General features: G+C 40.0%; 1 protein-coding gene across 3 annotated transcripts in view; it reads left to right on the forward strand.

Annotated features, from left to right (window-relative positions):
* Positions 1-3,507: 3,507 nt before the first annotated feature.
* LOC123769019 (protein artichoke) overlaps positions 3,508-22,828 on the forward strand; it is a 46,037-nt gene continuing 26,716 nt past the window's right edge. For 2 of the 3 annotated variants that reach the window (XM_045759967.2, XM_069309179.1), the window contains exons 1-2: positions 3,508-3,552; positions 3,810-4,566. The gene's annotated coding sequence lies outside the window, so the exon portion shown is untranslated. The other variant, XM_045759966.2, reaches the window with a different exon arrangement.

Consider the following 22,828-nt stretch of genomic DNA (forward strand, 5'->3'; position numbering starts at 1 on the left):
AACAAGAACATAACTCCAGCAGCTGAAAAATAAACGAAAAAACAAAACAGAACCAAAAACCAAGACCAGAGAGACAGTCTAACCACCTGAGACGCCGCTGTGCCCTCCCGAAACTTTCGGACCAATTTCACTGTCCGTGATCCATTCGGAAGTCCCTTCGGCTTATCTAAAGAGTGTCTTTTTATACAGACACTCTCCACCTTTCTGTAACATAACAGAACACTTAGAATAATGTCATCAGACATCTTAATCGACGCAACTTTTCCCGCAGTGCGCCCTACTCATATTCATAATCACACAGAGTTCCCTGCCACTTTCTTAGTTCACAATCTTATCCTCGTATTTGTTCACAAAGTCGTTGAAAGATGCAGCAGTTGCAAACCTCACCACAACCCGCTTGTTACGAAGCACTTGAAACCCCCAATCAGAGCGTCAAATTTCGATTTCAAAATATCGAACAGCGTAGCACTTCCTAATACATGCTGCAGGGGAAATGCAATCCAGGTGACTCAGACCGTCTTAACAGTGGCGTGAGTGTCCCCTTACCGACAATTCTCCCACCGTGTCAGCGGGGGGTACAACCATCGGGCAGGCAACAGCAGTTCACTCATGCAAACGCTAGGCAGAGAGTGTAACGAAGGAGGAACCAGACATACGCCCGTCTCTCTCCGATACGTCTGCGACTCTCACTATCCGCTAGTTAGTACAGGCCTCGAGTAGCTTCTACGTTATAGCTTAATTCGTGCCAAGTCTCCAAAGGCCTTCCCACAATATGCGAAGGGCCCACTTGGCCAACTGTGAGAACTGCCTTGTTACATACCTATACTGACAGTCGTAAATAATGGGCCCCTCCACGCCACCGACGAATGACGTCGCTTCCATACTAACCCATAAGCCTGCAACCTGCTGTCTGCTGATACACAACCACTTCTTATGCTATTTCATTCCATTTCTTCTCTATTGTGGTACTGAAACAGTTCCATCTTATGTCCCTCTTTCTTATTGAAGTATTTTAATTTTCATTTCTCACTCTTTGATCCTACCTCGCTTGCGTGCGTCTTGCGCGTTGTGTGGGCGTGTGTATGTGTTTGCACTTACAATGTGCTCTAAAATTAGTTGGGTTTTAGCTCTAGGACAGTTATCTCCAACACGTTAGTAACTCACCACACATCTTTTTATTATAACAAACTCAGACTACTGTCTCATAGCTCTCTCCACTTTCTTCACACTAAACTTTCTTTTCTTCACACCACCTTTCTTTCACGCTAAAATAATAGTTCCTTACATTTGTTTAACATATCCATCTGCAGCTCTCACTTATGGGCACTTGTGTTTCCATTTCTTCTTCTGAATATTTCGTCTCTGTTTATCACATCAATTTCATAAGAACAACCCATATATGTCGTAATTAAGTCCCTTCTGAATCTTCATTCCCGTAGTGTGGTGTTGTGAAGTTGGCTCGGTCATTTCTCATATTCCAGCCCTCTAATATCCAAGTCAAAACATGTAATATATCACCGTTTTCTCTCGTTTGTAAGAATTTCTTCAAGTCCATTCTCCTAAAATGAGGGTACTTATCGTACCAATATGAGTTGATGGCCAATCAGAAAGTTGACTTTTATATTACTGAATTTGGACAAACCGGAATTTGTTTTAATCATAACACATATATAAGACCTAACCTAACCTAACAATCTTAGCAGTCATAGGTCTAATAAATGTTATCTTAGGCCTAATATAATATTTATATTTTTTGTTTTAAACGTAGAAATATTTAAGTTTGGTTTTTAGTTTTTCTGAATATCTAATTAATAGTCCAAAAAGTTGTTTACTGTATATCCATCACTACATATTAGCACTTTAATCTTCATATGTTATTTCGACCAAATAGTTGCTATAAGTAGTATCATTTTTGGAGGATGGGCTAGTTCCTTCCGATGGGGGTCTCCATATAAGGATTTCATGAACGTGTTTTGAGTACAAGACTCTCAAGCTTTCCATTCCTTGGGTCCTGAATGCTACTCGGATGTTCGAGGCCATTGCATACGCCGCTGATGTTATTCTGCTGATGTGTGCCTCTAGTCTTAGGTCGTGTCTATTCAAAGACCTTTAGTAGAGCGATCTCTTCCTGTCGTTGAATATTAACGCTGTTGCCCGCGTCCTTGTGTGCTAAGAAAGCGCTTTATGCATTAATGAGACAAGATCAAATGAACTAACCAACCCATACATGTGAACGTCAATGAACGTGAAGATATTTTGGTCCCTCCAGACCCTTATCAGGTCGTGATAAGAGTACAGAACGAACCAAAACATCGTCATATCCTATTTCTTCCCGTGTGTGGGTTGGATATATCAACCCAAGGTATTGTGACATTCTCTTGCAGAGAATGCCACACTATATGACTTGAATCGTATAAAATTCATATAAGAGGCAATGAATCATATGAGCGCGTATGAGGCATAAGATGAATCATATCCACACGTGTGTGACAAAAGTTATCACAAATAAAAAGTTGCACATCCAAAATTTATGAATTACTTTTAAGGCATCAGCAGGAGGCGAGGAGATTAGCGTCATTAAAGAGCAATATATTGATCTGGTAATTAACGACGACACTGGCGTACTGTAACGAATGGTGATTAAGGTACTGCGGGTAAGGAGAAGGAGGGGACGTGAAGGAGAGAGGGAGAGTGTTAAAAGAAAAAAGAAAAAAGGGAGGGCATAGAAGATATAGGGAGATACTAATAGGGACGAAAGGGAAGACAGGGATATAATCACTAAGGAGATTGTGCTTATAGAAGAGAGTGTAAAGAGGCAAGGGATGAATGAACTGGGGAATGCGGGGAGGGAGGGATTGGTAGGTTAGGATTGGTAGTTAGTGGGATATGTTGGGAAGGATTCGTGATTAGTGATTAATTGGTGGTTAGTGGTTGACGTGGTCGGGATTGGGAGTTAGTGGATAGGGTTGGTGTTATTGGTGGTTAGAGGATGGTAATGTAAGTCCTGAAAGTAATAATAATGGAAAGGATGATCAGGAATATCAAATAATTTGCATGAAAACAGACAGACAGACAAACAGACAGACAGACAGACAGACAGACAGACAGACAGACAGACCCACCGACAGTCTCCATGAGTGTGCTATGCTTGCGTGTGTGCGTGTCTGTAAGAGACTATGATAAAAAGTGTTTATATTTAGCAAAACTCCACCTTCAATTTTGGCCTCATCGATTTCATAGAAACTCTTCGTTAAACAATATTGTTAGAACTTATTACCATTTAGTACATGTAAAAAGACAAATAATATACCTTTCAAAGCATTAAATCATATACATTTACTCCACATAGACAATGAATACTTAAATATATTCTAAGGTGTAAACTTTAAGTTCCTTCTCGTTTCGAAAAGTCAAATTCTTAATTCTAGAAAAATTCCGCAAGTGGCAACTGCGCGTGACCTGAGTTTCCAGATAGGAGAAAAGTCTTGGTTGGGACGTCAGTTGTAACCCGACCACTGCAGCGGGAGGGTGTTCCATATGCTCTCTTAGACGGTGCGTGTGGCGCTTGTCTTTTTCATGTCGGTCTGAGCGCGTATGTCCTCGCGTTCGTGTGCGTATTTCAGAGTACGAACAAAATACATGGGGATGGTCTCGCTGTGATTATAAGCTAATAAAATACACCAAATTGCCCTCCTTGGCTTTATCGTCTGAAGGAACTTTAAGTGTGTTTTATTTGCGTTTTAGAAAGTCTGTAAATATATGAACAAATATTTGATTAGATAATATACGAATCTTTACCATCTTTCCAGGTTACGAGGCGTCTGGATTCCCTTGAATATATTTTGGTGTAGAACATGGCAAGACGGTAACGAAGTACCTCTTTACGAAGTCGCTAAGAAAGGAAAACTCTTACAAGAGTTTAACTGAAGTTTTGAAATAACTGAGCTATGCTGAAAGATGAAAATTCGCAGTTTAATATATGCATATATGTAAACTGGAACCAAAATGCCCGGAACTAATTTAAAATGCCAAGTTTATTACAAGTTGTTTATAGTTTGTTTATTGAAACTGCAGTACGAAGAACTTTGATGCGTGTTTGTGTATATAATAACAACGAATACTCGTTTCTGGAGTCAAAGAAAACGAGATTTGATTATGAGCTTTGAATGAACTTTGAACTTCCTCAACTCTTTTTGGTTATAACCTTGGAATGAAGTTTTCTGAACAGTCGATGAACGTTGAGCTAGTTTATTAGTGACGATCTTAGCGTTTGACCTGATATTAAGAGACAGTGATGAAGACAGGTGTTCGTTTGAGATGACAGGAGCTATCCTAGGATGAGGAGAAGAAGCTGAGGGTGAAAAGCTAAATTTTTAAAACTGACACATCAAGAGTTGTAAAGAAAAAAACAACGATAATAATCCATTGAAAATCAAGGCCTATAATCTATTGAAGACCTAGACCAGTGATTTTTTTTGAGACCTAGACCTATGATCTTTTGAAAAGTCGAGGTCTATGATCTATTGAAGGCCAGAGACTAGAGACTGGGGCCCCAGTTAGCAAGAGGTAAGGAAACTGTTAAAAGCAATGTTTTAATTGTGTAATTTACATACAGGCAATGCATTTTGTCCTGTGATATAAATGATTGTCATTCAGTTTGGTTAATGGGTTCGTTCGCAAAAACAAAACTAAAAGCAAAAAACTGGTATTTAAATAATTGATAATTATTTTCGCTGAATTGAAGTATTTACGTTCGTTTCCTAATTAAAGGTTTTGATAATCGTGATTATAATTATATATGGATAACATTTTTAAATGTTTCGAGTTTATTTATTGTCGATATTTTGCATGCTGCTTTTTTTCGTTTTACTTCTGCGAGCTGATGTCAATAGTGTGTTTAGTATTTAATATCAATGTTCAGTAATAATTATTTGATTATCTATTGTTTCTCCTTCTCCTCTTAGTTATTTTTATAATTCTTTAAATCTCTCTTTCCCCATAACCCCTCCCACCTGCACTACTTCCCCCTCTACCACCTTCCCCATCTACCACCTTACCTTCTACTGCCTCCACCCCCTACCACCTTCCCCTCTCTACTAACTTCCCCCTCTCAACTACCTTTCTTTCTCTTCCACCTTCCCTTTCTACCACCTCCCACTTCTGTTACCTCCTTCCTCTTCCATCTACCCCCCTTCCCCACCTCTACTACTATGTCCTATCACATTTCCACTCAACAATCCCCTCTTCTAAAACCTTCTAAGCCTCCTCCTCCACCACCTTCTTCCCCTCCTTTCCCCTGCCCTCCACCCCCCCCCCTCCCCCACTTGCACCCTTAACCTTATCCAGGGAATAATGATCATTTACGATCCTGTCATTTGATAATGAGGTAGTAATAGTCAATATTTTCATCAATTTAATATCGTTATTCACTAGGTAAGAACCTTACAATATTGAACAAATCTATCTGAACAAACATATGGTAACAATATTACCGTAAACATTATAGAGGAACTATACAATGTAACAAATAAGTGTGTACACTACAAGTAAAACTTTAACTGAGATTTGTAAACAAAAATTTGAAATCCTTACCCAATATATATCCTAGCCGTGATGAAGCATATTTTGGTCTTCAAGAAATTCGAATAAACAGTCAGTGATTTCATAAGGATATTTACTTTTTACCAGAAGTATGGAGGATTGGCAATGCAGTCCCATTTTTATCCAGAACTTACCTGAGAGTTGCCAGCTTACTAGTGGCTTTAAGGAGGGCAGGAAGCCAGCGGCTTACCAGAGATCCACTCAATTTGTTCTCATTATTTTATTTAACTAGATTTTGAATTCCAGAAATGTTTTGGCATTTATAGCTGCGGTGGATAGGCAATTCCATGGTTTTAGAACCCGATTAGTGAAAGAGCATTCCTTGTTTTCTGTCATTCATTTTGTCATGGTGAGCTTAGAGCCGTTGCTCCTGGTTTGTGTTTCGTCTGACCTTTTAAAATAGTGGTCTGGATCAATGTCCTCTAAATTGTTAACTATTGTAAAAGCTTCGATGATACCAGTTCTGTTACGTCTGGTTTGCAATGGTGTTAGCTATGAGGCCCTCAACCGATCCTGGTATGAGAGTCGACTCAGTTCTGGGATAATTTTTGTCGCATTGTGAGGCCTGATGGCTGAGGGGACAGCGCTCGATATTCGTAGTCCTAAGGTTCCGGGTTCGGTCCCTGGCGGAGACGGAAACATATGGGCAGAGTTTCTTTTACCCTGATGCCCTAGTTCACCTAGCATTAAATAGGTATCTGGGAGCTAGACAGCTACAACGAGCTCCTTCTCCTTATATCCCTTCTGAGTACTATATAGTCAAATTGCCTTAAGGACTTTTTCCTCATAATTATCTTACCTAACGTTATCTTGAGGTTACCTTGCGATGATTTCGGGACTTAGCGTCCCCGCGGCCCGATCCTTGACCAGGCCTCCATTTTGTTACACCCCCCCAAGAAGCAGCCCGTAGCAGCTGTCTAACTCCCAGGTACCAATTTACTGCTAGGTGACAGTGTGAAAGAAACATTTTGCCCATTTGTCTCCGCTTCCACAGGGGATCGAATCCGGAACCTCAGGACTACGAATCTGAAGAGCTGTCCACTCAGCTGTCAGGCCTCCCTTAACGTTGTCTACATCTATTCAATTTCCTCTTAGCTTCAGGCAATATAAAGCAAAAAGGGTGATTATTGAGATTTAATAATCAAGATGAGAGCAAAATATTAACATCTTACCATATTGAGAGATAAATACGTTAGTTTCATTCCTGCCCGAAACGCTTTACGTAATAGTGACTTTAGGCATTGTATGTACTAGCTCTATCTATAAATCCATCAATGTTTTGTACCACACCTTGTATGTATGTACTTTACCTGAATATACATTCGAATTTGAATTTTGAATTTGATATGCTTGTAGATGCGAGTAGAGTGTCAGCAGGGCACGAAGCCTACTGCGCTTCACCTGCCCTCCAGACGGTGTGATGCTGTAACTTTCAGTATTTATATCTTCATCTTATTCTTTAATTTATCTCCTTATTTAATTTTTCTGCCCTTTCCCTTTTTGATTGCATTTTCAAAGTTATTTTAACATCTTTTTCTCCTCTCTTACTTGCTCCTTTCTGAGCGTTCGGTCCCATCTTCTTTTCTTATCGTTGTCATCTTCCTTCTAATTCTCCTATTTTCTCTCCTCTCTTTTCTTCCTCCTCCTCCTCCTCACATTCTTCACCAAGCCAAAGATAATTATCAGAAGTTTAATCGTGTTCTTATTTGATTTGCACTCACATTATTGCACTCACAGTTTTTATATTATCTCCTGCCGTTAATCTTTACTGCTTCCTTTTATTGCCTGACCTCCCTAGTGTGTTTACTAATGGTAAGTCTGGCTGTTAAACTGTTATTGCACTTTGGTCTCCCTACCACACCCTCCCACCCACCTTCTCTCTCTCTCTCTCTCTCTCTCTCTCTCTCTCTCTCTCTCTCTCTCTCTCTCTCTCTCTCTCTCTCTCTCTCTCTCTATCTATCTATCCCATTATCTTTGTAAACCACAGCTGCCTCGACTTCTCTGCTGGGAAATGCTTAGTTTTTTTTATCAAGCAATTGAGACATGAAATCAAATTCACATTGGCGTAAGAAGTTTGAACAACGCAACAGGTGGAACGCTAGTCGATTCTTGCTAGATCAAGCGTGATAACTTTTATCGAATATCCAGACTGTGTAATAACAATGTTGGATAGTGTGATAACAAACAGGGTAGTGGAGTAGAGTTAGACTGTGATATGCTGTTAGAATTATTTCTGGAGGGGAATAATTTGTTAAAGTTGCTTATGCATAATAGATATATATATATTACAAAGTGACATGTTATTGCGGAGTTTCAGTAATAATATAGTTCATAGGTTCAATGACCGTGTAGTTCAGTGATTGAGATTTAGTAATTTAGTGTTATTGTAGTTCATTTAATGTGTACAATTCAGGAATACAGCAGTAGTCCAGTGTTAATACATAAGTTCACTGATAATTCAGTAGTCCAATTTGGAGCAATCATGTTGATCTGAGAGTAATCATGTAGGAAGGCTTTACTTTTAATGAACACAATCAAGCAACTGTCAAAACTGCAAGAAAAATGACTGGTTGAATAAACAAGCGATGCTAGACCAGTGATGATACGTTTTAATACACTAGTGCTCTCTACGGTAGAATACTGTTATATAATAACAGCCCATTCAAAGCTGGAGTGATTGCTGACCTGGATCTTCTACTGCCTATATCCACTCAGTAAAACATCTGAACTATTGGGATCGCTAAACAAATTATAATCTGTTTTCTCTGTGGCCCAAGTCAATGAAATGTTACCCACGTTTATTGTGGGTAGGAAATTATATGGCTCGAAAATTATATGGTCTCAAGGTAACCTCAAGGTGTGAATCACCTAATTCCTCCATGCTCAAGTGTCACCCCAGTGGAGGTCTAAAGTCTCAGTTGGACATCAGTTGGGTGTCTCAGAGACCCCTCTATTGTGGGTGGTTAATAGCTTGGTTGATCGAGTTGCGGGATTTCGCTTTTGGGGTCCGTGCTTCTAGACTCCTATGACCGAAGTAAATGAAATGGTATTATCCACATTTATTTTTTTTGGGTAGTAATATACACACACACACACATATGTATATATATATATATATATATATATATATATATATATATATATATATATATATATATATATATATATATACATACATATGCATCATAAAACTATGCTGTGATGTTAACGAGAGGAACATATGCACTACGGTGCACCATTATCTCTCGCTATTCCCGGTGCGTTGAGCATCGCTGCAGTTGCGCTTCTGCTAAGGTTGCAATATCTTCTGATTTACAATGGCTAAAACAAGCCAGCATCCGTGGCGAATTTCCGCTCGAGTGGGAGGAAATGATGTTGCTCGTCCGCTAAGGCGAGCCGCGATAATGTTCAATTTTCGCTAAAGTTAGCAATCGATGATACACATTTTCAGCTAGAATGAACGATGCTGGTAATCATCAGGATTTGCTCTTGATGTAGCATGAGGTAACGAGAGAGAGAGAGAGAGAGAGAGAGAGAGAGAGAGAGAGAGAGAGAGAGAGAGAGAGAGAGAGAGAGAGAGAGAGAGAGAGAGAGAGAGAGAGAGCAAGTTAGGCGGACAGGCGCCCAGAGGAACATTATTACCTCTGCCGTGGTCTCAATGAGGGCTCTTTGAACGGAAGGAACCGGAAGAGTTCCGGGATAAGAGCTCTATATGACGGGAGATTTCAGAAGAGCCATACGAAATATTCATAGGAAAGGCCTTCCGAACGAGGAGGAGCTTGAGGAGCCCTCTTAAGACTGAGATTATTCCCTTCGGTAGAACATGGACAAAACTTGGGATTCAACCCTCACTGAAAATACTAGTCTTCTAGAGTTAAGTACAATAGCATCATGTGTGATGATATCCTTACTTTTTCTAGTGAAAAATGTTTTGTGAAGCGTAAACTCGTTCTGTTATGTCCCATTAACCATCCATTGGGCGGTAACAAAATTATTTGAGTCACATAATTGATTTAGGAAGTAAACCCTAGTTATATTTGTTTTGCAATTGACATTTGTGATGACCCATTTGCATGCAATTATCATTTGCTTATCATGCAGCATTCAGAGGGTGGAGGTGGAAAGGTTAATTACTGTTTTCAGGGATATTTCTGCACAGGGTCCGAAGCCTCTGGCTGGCCTAGAAAATGTTACTCATTTCTGCCTTACTGGGGCGGTGGATATGTTAATCACGCACATACAGATTACTACCATCACAAGGCAAACTTGGAATACTTGTACAAGATTTTGCATGGTAGATCATCTGCAAGTGAGACCTGGATCCAGGCAGGGATTGAAGATTTATATAGGGAGGTTATCTATCTTGAGATAGATAACCTATAGGGAGATAGATAGGGAGTATATAATAAGTGTAGAAATTAAATACAGTTAATGCAAGTGCAAGATCCATAGTTCTCCCGCGAGCAGAAGTAACGTTTGAGTTTGAAAAAATCATTGGAGCCATATATATATATATATATATATGTCGTACCTAATAGCCAGAACGCACTTCTCAGCCTACTATGCAAGGCCCGATTTGCCTAATAAGCCAAGTTTTCATGAATTAATTGTTTTTCGACTACCTAACCTACCTAACCTAACCTAACCTAACTTTTTCGGCTACCTAGCCTAACCTAACCTATAAAGATAGGTTAGGTTAGGTTAGGTAGGGTTGGTTAGGTTCGGTCATATATCTACGTTAATTTTAACTCCAATCAAAAAAATTGACCTCATACATAATGAAATGGGTAGCTTTATCATTTCGTAAGAAAAAAATTAGAGAAAATATATTAATTCAGGAAAACTTGGCTTATTAGGCAAATTGGGCCTTGCATAGTAGGCTGAAAAGTGCGTTCTGGCTACTAGGTACGACATATATATATATATATATATATATATATATATATATATATATATATATATATATATATATATATATATATATATATATATATATATATATATATATATAATTCACAACAATAAGCAAAGCCAGGACTTGCCTTATATTAATAAGAAAGCTGTTTTCAACAGATGTATACAATCAGCATTTTCTTCAGTGGAGTTATGATATTGTGACCACAACGTGATGTAAGGTAGCGTCACCATAGGGTCGCGCCACAACAGGGTAGCGTCACCATAGGGTCGCGTCACAACACGCGTCACCATAGGGTAGCGTCACTCTAAGCTAGTGTGCTCTATATGAATTAGTCCTACCCATACGTCAACATTATTTTCCCTCGTGCGCGTGCATGTTCCCCCACGGGTTTGTTGTCATTGTCTTCCCCTTGTGTTTGTGTGAGTGATGGCTGCAGTGTCCTGTTCTCTACGATAAGACCTCTTTCAGAAGGGGTCCCGGTTTGTTTTAGTGTGATTTATGACCTTGTCTGCTGGAGCAGATAAATGGTGTGATGGTGTGTGTGTATTTGTGCAGGGTGGGGCACTATGGGTTTAATTTTGGAAGACCGAGTTAGGTAATGGGGAACTTCTTTTCTTCTGGGAGATATGGCGCACGAGGGAGGGAGGTTTGGTGTTCAAAATTAATATGGGAGAGGTGGAGTAACAGGGAAAGACTTTCTCCTTGACTCCCTTTCTTATGGTGATTCATACACCCGTAACAATTTCTCCTTGCCACCGTTTTACCATCCCATTTTATTCCTACTTTCCAGCCCTCTCTCCCTTTTCTCTGTTTCCCTCCTTTCCTATTTTCATGTCCCTCCCCTAACCCTCTTCATCTTCCATCCCTCCTTCACTACTATCCTAAAATTCGTCCCGCACTTCGTCTGATATCATCCAATATCCCTTCCATCTCTTCCCTCCTGCTCCCTCTCTTCTTCTATCCCCTCTCTTTCTCTCCCTCGCTCTCTTCTCCCCTTTCTCCGGCAACCCCCCGTTTCACTTCGTGTTTGCTAGTTTATCGAATTACCAAAAGGTGCAGGAACTGCGCAGACAACGCCACCTGACTCAGCTCGCGCACGTGGGAAGTGGTGGTGTACCTGTGAAGGTGTGCACTGTCGCAGCGTCAGGAGGAGGGGGGGGGGGTGTACGTGGACGTACAGAGGCGTTATGGCGCTGATTCGTTGTCGACTAAATAATGCATTCGAGGGTCGGAGTCGGTAAAGCAAAGAGCCAATAACATGCACTTATGAACATACGTGTGTGCGTGTAGTCACGCGCACGCACGCGCCCACCTCACTGCATTCCTCGCACACTCACACACACACACACACACACACACACACACACACACAAAGATAACACGATACTAATGACGATACACAGACTCCATACTCGGATTATAGCGTGCTGGAGGCAAACTTCATTCACGGACTGTAGAGGATTGGAGGTATACTCTATACAATAATTCACAAATAAATATATCAGATTCTAGTGGGTTAGTGAATAACGCCTGAAATTGCGATGCGGGAAACAATGGCTAAAGCCCAACCCATGCAAGTTAAAAATAGTCGAATTCACACGCAAACATGCAAACTCCATAATGTACCCTTTAAACAATGTGTTACCTGTTTTCAGGGTACCTACTGACCGACTTGGCTGACTGATTGACGAGTCTATCGCATGGCATATTCCATCTGGACCCACGTACCTCTGTTTGCACTCTCTAAATTAATGTGCTAGCTTCTGAATCGTACTCTATTTGAATTCCTTTCCTGGATAGATTTAAGTACATTTTACATAGTTATACATGGAAATTGAAATAGAGAACACTAACATACACAGAGAAACAGATAGATGCAGACAGAGATTTAGAGACCAAGCAAATCCAAGAATGTTTTATTTAGAATTCGCAAAAAAAATTGTGTTGGTTTTTATGAATGTTGCAAATTATGTCTCGCATGTTGTTTCCCCTGTGAAGGGTTTAGAGTTGTTCTGCATTCGCAGGCTCGCTTTAAGACTGTCTTCCCTGGGTCAAACTCGGGCAACAAGGAACCACACACATAGCTATCCCAACACAGCGGATGTGGTAGCTCCAAAAAATGAGCCTGACCGCTTTGACCTTTGTCCTAACGATTTTCCTAATATTTTGCTGGTACGAGATTTCAGAATCATGAACTAATTAGGTATTGTTCTAAATGGGCTCTCGGCATGTCAGTTCTTCCTTTTCTATATTTTAATCTTCTTGATGTATCTCATACTTTGTTGACAACACCTCCCCTTTAAAAGTATTATATAAAATAGAAATACGAGGTACAGAGATTCTAGCCTGTAGTGAACCCAGACAATCAGTAAACCGGTCAGAATATACTATAGAACAGAGAGGGAGCAGATACCACGTAATTTGTACTCACTCGAAGAATATATCCGTAATTTTTACAATAAAATAGCTTATTGTTGAGAGAAATGTTAAGAAGACGATGAAAGACCCAATGAGAAGTATATGTACTATAGCATAACAATAGATTATTGCATGACTGTAAAGCTGCCGTATAGTTGGGTGGGTGTGGAGCAAGACTAGTAACTGTGTGACTAACCATAGATGTAAAGTGCCTTGTATAGTGACTGTTATGAGCCTCTTGTTGAATCACTTGTGATGTAAAAGATTATCGATATGTATATGTATTTATGTAAATGATTGTATATATATGTACATGTGTATGTAAACTTAATAATTATGTAATTAACTTCAAAAGTTTGTCCCTTGCCTAGCTAAACGAACTATGGGGTTTAATTCCTGAACCAATTATGTGCCTCAGTAACCCTTTCCACCACCGCCCACTGGATGGGTATGGGGTGTATAATAAAGAAAGGAATTGAAGATAAATTGAATTGCTTTATAAATGTCTGAAGAAGAAAGCTTTACCTTGCAAACGTAAGAAATCTTACCAGAAGAAAGACTGAAGGCATGACAAGGTAATTAAATAGCTTCTTGGAGGAAGAGGAGGACCGCTGCCAGCAACAGTCTTGATGATCAAGTACGGTAATAATTTTTAAACCTGGCTTCGGGCTTGGCTGCAGGGATATAAGAACCCATGAACCAGCCACAGACAGATCACAGGCAAATGATTTTCATTCTCCTCTCCTCCCCTGCTCTTCACCATACCCACACTTCTCTTTCCTCCTATTAACTTATTTCGCTCTTCCTCCTCTTCAGCTCTCTTCTCTCTTTCGTCTATCTCCTGTTTTCGTCGTCATTTTTGTTTTCCTTACCTGAATTCTGCCCTCACTAACAACCCAGCTCATTGTCTTTCTTATGGAATTCTCTTTGTATTTTTGTTTCTCATCCTTATTCTAGTCCTGTTGTGCCTCTTCATTCTCATCCTGCGTCTCGTGTTCCTCCTTCTCGAACATTTCCCGACCCCCTCCTACTACTCCTCCGAAATCCTCTTCCTAAATTCGTTTCTCTTCTCCTTTCGCCAGCACCCCTAAGAAAAAAATCTTTCTACTTTTTTCTCTCTCTCTCTCTCTTCAAGCTTTCACCTGCAGGAAAATAGCATCATTAATCTGGGGAAATAAGCACCTTTTACATGACAAGAATCTCGGAATGTTTATTTTTCCCCTCCTTTCCTCTCTGACGGAGAGTCAGGTAAAAAAAAAAAGTGTGACTTATGAAGCAAGTGAGTGAGTTCCGAAGCCAAGTCTCAGCGCAGGTCAATCCTTTCACGCAAACACCCGAGGATTGGATCCGAAATGCGTGAGGGCTTGGAATGGAGCTGTGAGACGAGGTTTGAATGTTTGTGGCTCGGCTACGTGGTTTTATTTTGTTATTTTTTTGGTTATTTAGTTTTGTTTGTGTGGTTAGTGTTTGCTGCCGCGAATGGAACACTTTTGGTTAGAGATGCAGTGGGTTTCTGTTGTATATGGATAACTTGTTTACTAAATCACTTGCTGAGTTACTTTGGTCACTCACGGACTTCCTCACTCATTCCTCATTATTGAACCCCAAATAATTCCTCCCATCTGAAAATTACATGATATTAAGAATGTCTTCGTGACATCAATACTATTTTCAAAAATAGGAAATCACTCCAATTATCAATTTTATTTTACATAATGGTAAAGTCTTTGCAATTTATTTTCTTGACCCTCGTCCTGTTCTGAGATTCGAAGAGCAACTTCCGGATAGAGACGCTTGCTCAAGCACGTTGCCGATACCGCACTAAAAATTCGGATAATGGCCGTTTGGTCGAAATTTAATGGTTGTATTAGGTGTGGTTTCTCCTCCTCCTTTTCTTCCCTTTCTCTTTCTCTCTATCTCTCTCTCTCTTTCTCTCTCTCTCTCTCTCTCTCTCTCTCTCTCTTCTCTCTCTCTCTCTCTCTCTCTCTCTCTCTCTCTCTCTCTCTCTCTCTCTCTCTCTCTCTCTCTCTCTCTCTCTCTCCCTCTCTTTCTCTCTCTCTCTCTCTCATACCAGAAGGTCAGGGAGCAGGAATAGCGGAAGACTATCATTATTATCGCGATCTCTTATGACTTTTGCCGTCTCAGACACTCATAACCTTCTTGTGATGCCCTGAAAAACGAGTGTGTGAGTGTGTGTTTATTTGTGTTTGTTTGAGTGAGTTTTATTTTAAGTCGGTACGTAGGTATCGTCTTGGTTTAAAGTATAGGCTTTGGTACCATTATCTCCTCCAAGTTCCTTAGATACGATGACCTCTACTAGCTCTCGCGGCTCTTTCTCCCAGAATCTTGGGGCCTTCTCACAGAATCTTGGGGCTTTCTCCCATAATCTTTGGAACTGAGTGCCTTCATCTCTAACGTTGGTCACGTATACTGGCTTGACAACTTCTCACAGCAACTGCTCGACTATTGTTAATCTACATCAGTGACAATAGTCTCGTCTCTGCCTTTATTTGGCCATTAAAAAAAAATCCTAATATAATTCAGGCATTCAATGAAGCAATCGATTTAGAATCATTCAATAAAAGTCGGTGAAGTTATGTTTGCAACGTTAATGTTTTGCAAGATAGATTAAAGACAGGATCAGAGAATTGGAGCTCAAACTTCACACACAAACGCAATCAAACACACTTACCGGCAGGACCAAAGAGCCGGAGTTCAACCCCCGCAAGAACAACTAGGTGAGTACACACACAGGGGTCTCGCGGCTGAGTGGATAGTGTTCGGGGGTCGAAGGCCCGGGTTCGATTCTCGGCGAAGACGGAAACAAATGTCCAGAGTTTCTTTTATCCTCATGCACTTGTCAACCTAGCAGTAAATACATACCTGGAAGTTAGACAGCTGCTACGGCTGCTTCCTGGGGGATGTGTGTGTGTGTGTTAGAGATAAATGTACGTGGTAGACATAATAGCGGAAAAATAGACCGGTTAGTTAATAGCTCGATTCTGTAGACAAATATAATCAATACAAATAGTAAATACACACACACACACACACACACACACACACACACACACACACACACACACACACACACACACACACACACACACACACACAATCCATGCACAATTATCATCGCATGCTTGCCCACTCGTGGAGCCAGACTAGCATTACATACATTGTAATTAGTTTTCTCAAAATAGGGCACACGCATAGACAAGCACGCACAGACACACGCACACACACACGCACATCTTTACACATTAATTACACCACAAGGTAACACACACTCATGCACCCGACAATACCCCCACCAGCAAGCACACTAATGGTGCAAAAGTAGGGCAAAAGCACGTGAAAATGCGTTATTAATGCATAACATAATTTCTGCATATTGCATTGTTGAAGCGGTTGATAGGGTATGATAATTACTAAAGACATGGTGATTATACGAGTAAAATCAACAGTGCATGTTTGGGTCCGGTTAAGGGATCAGGTTTATCCGGTCGTGTTGGTCGAGCGGTTAAGGGATCATGTACGCCCGCAGAGTGCTCCTGGCAGTATGGGTTCGAGTCACTTCTGGGGTGTGAGTTTTCTGTTGCATATAGTCCTGGGGACCATTCAGGCTTGTTCGCATTCGGAAAAACAGAATTAGATTGAAGAAGAGGACGTAGAAAGTTGCTTGATATAAGATTAAAAAAGTATTCAATTAGATATATACAAGTCTGTAAACGTTGCATTAAACACCTGGCACCCAGTATAGAAGCAGACCAGGAGCTGAAGCTCAACCCCAATATATAAATACACATATACACGGCAGTAAGCACCTACAGGGGGAGACATCAACCTTGGGCATGGTGGTAGGATGTGGCTCGCAGCAACCAGGGTCTGGGACCTGGGGAACACTTATGGAATGGCTGGTTGGCTGCCTAAGGGGATCCGGCCCCCCATTAATTAACCTCTTCAGGGAAACTATTGAACCTTGAACTTCTTCATTTGGACTGTCGTTATTCCTCTCATCCCCCTACTCTCATTCACCCTTAGTATCAGCCCTCAGCTAATTGGTAAGGGCTGGAAATTGGTGAATTTGTGAGCGTGTAGTATGTGTACTTACCTATCAGTACTTACATATCAGTGTCGCTGGGGGAGTGAGTGTTCTAGCTCTTTATGCCCCGCTTACTAGCTTTGTACCTGTTGCGTTTCAACTTAACTACTCTGACTTTTACATGTTTTGTTCAATTGGGCCTTAAAATGGTGAAGTGAAGTCTTCTACAACTTCTTTTTAAAGTATTTCACTTATTAACTACCCGTAAGGGGACAGAGTACTTTCTCACGTCCCTTCGACTCATCTACGTGTCCAGTTTCTGCCTGTGTCCTCTTGTTCTCGTGTTCTCTCAATCTGAAGAGGCTATCCTTGTCCACCTTATATATCTATCTTCGTATATATATTGAGGCTAACCTTGTAGACTATATATAATTTCCTTTCAGCGACTTATAAGTTGTGATCATATCCTCTCTGTTCCTTCTATCATCTAGGGTTGTTAGATATAGTTCCATTAGCCTATGTGCGTAGCTTAGCCCTCTTAGCTGTGTGTGTGTGTGTGTATGTGTGACTCCCAGGTACATATTTGCGGCTAGGTGAACATAGGAATCATGTGTAAGAAACTATTCCCATTTGTTTCTATCTGGCCCGGAAATCCAATCCTAGACCGTCTGGAAGGAATGATGCCCAATCACTTGGACGGTCGGGGATTGAATGTCGACTTGCGGGAAGCGAGATCGTCCCTCTACCGTCCAGCCCAAGTGAGTGAGATAGAGATCCCTTTATGTTAATTTTTACAAAAAAAAAAAAAAGCTCCCAGGTTTCTTGACTTTACCTGGAACTTGAAGATGGCTTCAAGGGGCCGTCTTAATTTTATTATTCTGAAGTTTAAGGTTAGCCTTCATCTTCACTTTTATGTAAGAGTTTTATATATATAAGTGCAGAGACGAACAGAAATGCTTGGGTATTTGGGTAAAAATAAATAGATAGATGTACTAACGGAAGAGGAGTCAGACAGACATAAATAGAACCAACTGCAGACAAACATAAGTAGAACCAACCACAGACAGTCATATTGACTACCTTTCATCACCAAATACACCTTACAGTCTTATACACGAGCTCGTCTCTGGTTGCTTTAAATAATGTCTGCCTTCTCAGCTCTAATTTCGACTTGGTAGTGGACGTGAGAGGGGGAATGTGAGGAAGTCCCTCACAAACTGGCAATATTGCATTGGGGGAATGTTCCTCGTCTCTCCTGGGCCCTTCCCCCACCTCCTTCACCAGCTTCCTGAGACGGCTATGAGTGTGGTGGAGAGTCTGTGGCGAGTTCAGACTATTGTGGTGAATTTCCCAGTGAATATATATTGCATGTGCAGGAGAGACTGATAGACGAAGGCAGAAGAAGATGCAGGAGTAGAGTAGAAAAAGAAGAAGAAGAAGAGAGAGAGAGAGAGAGAGAGAGAGAGAGAGAGAGAGAGAGAGAGAGAGAGAGAGAGAGAGAGAGAGAGAGAGAGAGAGAGAGAGAGAGAGAGAGAGAGAGTGCTCCTGATTTAGGATTTTTGTCCATCACTATCTCTTTTACGAACCAGATGACAAAAACAAAATTGTAGAACTTTTCAAATTTCTTCTTGAACCAAGTGAAAGTCATGAAGAAAATTGTCCTGAGAGATGCAAATATTTTGCAGCTATTTTCGCCTTTGATGTCATATATATATATATATATATATATATATATATATATATATATATATATATATATATATATATATATATATATATATATATATATATATATGTCGTACCTAGTAGCCAGAACTCACTTTTCAGCCTACTATGCAAGGCCCGATTTGCCTAATAAGCCAAGTTTTTATGAATTAATTGTTTTTCGTCTACCTAACCTACCTAACCTAACCTAACCTAACTTTTTCGGCTACCTAACCTAACCTAACCTATAAAGATAGGGTAGGTTAGGTTAGGTAGGGTTGGTTAGGTTCGGTCATATATCTACATTAATTTTAACTCCAATAAAAAAAAACTGACCTCATACATATTGAAATGGGTAGCTTTATCATTTCATAAGAAAAAAATTTGAGAAAATATATTATTTCAGGAAAACTTGGCTTATTAGGCAAATCGGGCCTTGCATAGTAGGCTGAAAAGTGAGTTCTGGCTACTAGGTACGACATATATATATATATATATATTTATATATATATATATATATATATATATATATATATATATATATATATATATATATATTTATATATATATATATATATATATATATATATATATATATATATATATATATATATATATATATATATATATATATATATATATATGGGGAGGATGCAGTACCTATACTTAACAGTGTGGATTATTTATATATATAAGTGTTTACCCTGTGTTTACTTTGTGATTATTATGGGGATTAATATTCCTGAGACCCGGTCTCTGACCAGGTCAGTTGGTTGGTGGTCCAGTGGAATTGGTGGTCTAGTCATCCAAACCACTAGGGGTAGGGAGAACACAACTCTCAGAGCATATTGAACAGAGGTCTGATGGAGGTCAATTTCAGCTCTAATTTTACAAGTTAAGTAATCTATACAATATTAGAATCCGGGAATAGATTAACAATTTCCTCAACGTCACAGGGGCGGTGAGAACACGTCATCAGTTTCATGAAAATTTACGGGGTGCTAAGAAAATGTCAACAATTTAATCAGCCATAGAGGTGTGGTAAAAAAAGAAAGATTTGCAATTTCGTCTGCAATAAGTGGAGGAAAGAAAAGGTCGCCAATCTTATCATCATTGAGTGTGTGGTGGGAAAAGGTCAGGAATCATTTCGGGCAATACGTGGGTGGTAGGAAAAGATCAGTAATTTCGTCAGTATGAACGTTGCAGTAGGGTCGGTAATCTGTCAACTTTCAGACAGTCAGAAAGTAATTAATCTCTTTTAAGAGATTAAAAGTTTTGAGTCTCTTTAAGAGTCAAAACTTGCTACATTACTTCAATAACTTTTAATTTCTTTTCTTTGGTTAATGGAATTATTTGATTGTCTTTTTGTTGAATATGATTAATATTTTCAAAACTTTCCTCGTTAAATATCATACAGTATTCTGTATGATGTATGTATCATTCTGAATGTATCATACAGTTCTGTATATCCCAGTGATAAATTTGTTTTATATTTTCGTGGATATAAAGATATGCTCAATAGACATGATTTGAATACAGATTCTTGTATATGTCAGATGTGAGAATAAGAAAAGACAGAGAAGCAAGCACTATACCATTGGGAATACAGCTTCGTTAAGGGAGAGTTTCGTGTTTTAACTGATTGAGTTGTGAAGCGAGCATCGTACTTTGGGGAACTGAGTTTTGCACCATTGAGGTTCAAGAATACGGATAAATTGAAGGCTTGTGTCACTGTTCCACTACTTATGAAATCATTTTTGGGTGATTTTGCGCTATGAACATGAATCAGAATCTTTTTGCAAAGTCTGCTTATATTATGCAAGTATTTCATTCATTTTACAAAGCTTCAGCAGTCATGATAATGAAGTTATCCTAAGGATTAGAGACGCGATCGTTATGCTCTAAAGTGATGATCAGGTGTTCAGCTGAAATGAAATGACTGTTTTCTGTCCCTAGGGGTGAGAACCATACACAGATCAACAGAGAACAGCATCTCCCAATACTGAGTTAATTTGAACATTCTAAGTCTTCCTGTAGCACGTCAAAATCTTTGCATGATTTTATTACCATAGCCCATCACTTTGTTTTACCCATCATCATCTCTCCATTTGATTTCGTAGTGTCTGATTCGACTGAGTGAAGCATTACTTGCCCTATCCAACTCCCCATTTAAGAGTTTCTAAAGGTCAGTAGAGCATAGCGTAATTAAGATAATGGTATCGTGGCTACCTAGTGTTTACTAGCGCCCTCTCGTGACGACACCAGCGGACATGAAGGTAAAATCTCAACACTTCACAGTGCCTTGACCTTTGCTGTTGCTGAAGATGTTGGTCTTGAAGAGGAGTCAATATTCCCGGTAGAGTGGCTTCTCTCCTGCGAGGATGGTAGGAAAGCAGTCTGGAGAAAGGACAGGAGAGTAAATAGAGACAAAAGAAAATGAAGAAATAAAGGGAGTAGGAAAGAATACAATTTTGTAGAACAAAATAGCGTATAATTTATAGTTTACTATGAAAAAGATTTAAAAAAATAACAGAAACAAAACATCTCTGAACCCATTGACACAATTTCCCATCGTAACCAAAAAAAAAAGTACAAATGACTCGAGCGTAATTACATTTGTTTGTTAATGGCACCAGAGGTCGGTTTCTTTAATGAATGAAGGAGCTAACGTGGTAGGAATAATGCTGTGACTTTTTTCACAGTTGGTTGTAATGACTTCATATGCTTCGGTACCTTTCCTGCCAGTGTGTGTGTTTTTTTTACGTGCCTTGAATGGTGTTTGATCCTATTAGTGGTCTGGTAATGTCGTTGGAAGGTATGTATGGGAGGGGAAGGTATGCGTTTGAAGTGTTTGATGTGTTTTTTTCTTTTTATAATTTTCTTTGTTTATGAAATATAATAACAATTCCTCGTCTTTATATCTTCGTTATTACCATACCATCTACGGCGGTAAACTACCCCTAAGGATGCTAATAGTCCCTCTACACGACCTCTCGCGTGTCTGACAACAGTGTCCCCCCCAATTTACTCCTCACAAGACGACTTCATCGCCAAAATAGGCGACAATGGGCCCAATTAGGCCGATTTACAAACGCATTTATATCGCTCCTGCGTCCTGCCTCTGCTGCCACCAGCGTATGAAGAAGATTTAGGGCATTGATAAATACTAATTAAAGGTGATATACGTAGAATAAATCACTGAATAAGGAAGGAGATCATGTGAGGAAAGTACTAAATACTTATACAGAAAATGTGTATAGGTAATGAGCACAGTATCGTGTGGAATGTCTATAACTCATTTATATTATGGGTGTGGAGCATTCAAAGAATTGTATAGCATAGTAGAGAATGAATAATGTGCATAGGTGATAGATACAATATGTAGAGGGGTGTAGTTGACGTGTATATAGATAAATTGTATCTAATAGGAGCCCAACCCACGGCTTGGTCTGTGACCAAGCCTCCTACTGGTTAGTGGTCTGATCAACCAGACTGTTTAACTCGGCTGCTCCCAGCTTAGCGTATAAATCACAGCCTAATTGATCAGGTAACCTTTGGAAGGGTTTATCAAGTTCTCTTTTGAGCATCTTGACTGATCGGCCAGTATGTCTATATCGAACAAAATGAATGTGTATAGAGTCTGTAATGAATATAGACTCTCTCCGTGTTTCTCTATCTCTCTCCCCTACTACTTTCTCTTTCCTCTCTCATTCCTACCCTCCCTCTAACACATTTTCCCTCTCCCCATTTTCTCTCCTTATCCTTTTCCGTTCACCTACCCGAAAACTCTCCTTCTACCCCTAAGACACCCCCAAACCTATAAATAATCTCCTACCATTAAACCATTTCCTACCCCCCTGACCACCCCTTACCCAAGCCTTCCACATTAGTTAACCGGTGATATAAGTGGCAGCTTAGGAAGTTTTGTTGAGAGGGAGGGAGTGCAGGGGGAACGGGTAGAGGAGGGAGGGAGAGAGAGAGAGAGAGAGAGAGAGAGAGAGAGAGAGAGAGAGAGAGAGAGAGAGAGAGAGAGAGAGAGAGAGAGAGAGAGAGAGAGAGAGAGAGAGAGAGGGAGGGAGAAGCGGGGGAGGATGTGGGAGGGAGGAGATGGGAGAGGAACTTCTATGTACAGCCTTTGTTTG

This window comes from Procambarus clarkii, chromosome 64 (assembly GCF_040958095.1).
Source record: "Procambarus clarkii isolate CNS0578487 chromosome 64, FALCON_Pclarkii_2.0, whole genome shotgun sequence".
Taxonomy (NCBI): Eukaryota; Metazoa; Arthropoda; class Malacostraca; order Decapoda; family Cambaridae; genus Procambarus; species Procambarus clarkii.